The sequence below is a fragment of the Microchirus variegatus genome (genome assembly GCF_963457635.1).
Source record: "Microchirus variegatus genome assembly, chromosome: 3".
Taxonomy (NCBI): Eukaryota; Metazoa; Chordata; class Actinopteri; order Pleuronectiformes; family Soleidae; genus Microchirus; species Microchirus variegatus.
This window is the reverse complement of record NC_139804.1, coordinates 38898398-38900270: the sequence shown is the minus strand read 5'-3', so window position 1 is coordinate 38900270 and position 1873 is coordinate 38898398.

Genomic DNA, 1873 nt, shown 5'->3' with positions numbered 1-1873 from the left:
CCTACCCTACCTACCCTAACCCTTACCCTTACCCTTACCCTAACCCTTACCCTAACCCTTACCCTAAACCCTTACCCTACCCCTAACCCTAACCCTAACCCTTACCCCTAACCCTAACCCTTACCCTAACCCCTAACCCTAACCCTTACCCTAACCCTAACCCTTACCCTTACCCTAACCCTAACCCTTACCCTTACCCTAACCCTAACCCTAACCCTTACCCTACCCTAACCCTTACCCTAACCCTTACCCTAACCCTAACCCTAACCCCTAACCCTTACCCTTACCCTAACCCTAACCCTAACCCTAACCCTAACCCTTACCCTAACCCTAACCCCTACCCTTACCCTAACCCTTACCCTAACCCTAACCCTAACCCTTACCCTAACCCTAACCCTAACCCTAACCCTAACCCTTACCCTAACCCTTACCCTAACCCTAACCCTTACCCTAACCCTAACCCTAACCCTAACCCTAACCCTTACCCTAACCCTAACCCTTACCCTAACCCTTACCCTAACCCTAACCCTTACCCTAACCCCTTACCCTACCCTTACCCTAACCCTAACCCTAACCCTACCCTTACCCTTACCCTTACCCTAACCCCCACCCTTACCCTAACCCTAACCCTAACCCTTACCCTAACCCTAACCCTAACCCTAACCCTAACCCCTAACCCTAACCCTAACCCTTACCCTAACCCTAACCCTACCCTAACCCTAACCCTAACCCTAACCCTAACCCTTACCCTAACCCTTACCCTAACCCTAACCCTTACCCTAACCCTTACCCTTACCCTAACCCTAACCCTTACCCTAACCCTTACCCTAACCCCTTACCCTAACCCTTACCCCTAACCCCTTACCCTTACCCTACCCTTACCCCTAACCCTAACCCTTACCCTAACCCTTACCCTAACCCTAACCCTAACCCTTACCCTTACCCTAACCCCTTACCCTAACCCTTACCCTAACCCTTACCCTAACCCTAACCCTAACCCTAACCCTAACCCTAACCCTAACCCTTACCCTAACCCTAACCCTAACCCTAACCCTAACCCTAACCCTAACCCTTACCCTTACCCTAACCCTTACCCCTAACCCTTACCCTAACCCTAACCCTAACCCTAACCCTAACCCTAACCCTAACCCTAACCCTAACCCTAACCCTAACCCTAACCCTAACCCTAACCCTTACCCTAACCCTAACCCTAACCCTAACCCTAACCCTAACCCTAACCCTAACCCTTACCCTAACCCTTACCCTAACCCTTACCCTAACCCTTACCCTAACCCTTACCCTAACCCTTACCCTAACCCTAACCCTTACCCTAACCCTTACCCTAACCCTAACCCTTACCCTAACCCTAACCCTAAGTTTAAGCCCTAAAACTAGGGTTAACCCTTAAAACCCTAAGTTTAAGCCCTAAAACTAGGGTTAACCCTTAAAACCCTAAGTTTAAGCCCTAAAACTAGGGTTAACCCTTAAAACCCTAAGTTTAAGCCCTAAAACTAGGGTTAACCCTTAAAACCCTAAGTTTAAGCCCTAAAACTAGGGTTAACCCTTAAAACCCTAAGTTTAAGCCCTAAAACTAGGGTTAACCCTTAAAACCCTAAGTTTAAGCCCTAAAACTAGGGTTAACCCTTAAAACCCTAAGTTTAAGCCCTAAAACTAGGGTTAACCCTTAAAACCCTAAGTTTAAGCCCTAAAACTAGGGTTAACCCTTAAAACCCTAAGTTTAAGCCCTAAAACTAGGGTTAACCCTTAAAACCCTAAGTTTAAGCCCTAAAACTAGGGTTAACCCTTAAAACCCTAAGTTTAAGCCCTAAAACTAGGGTTAACCCTTAAAACCCTAAGTTTAAGCCCTAAAACT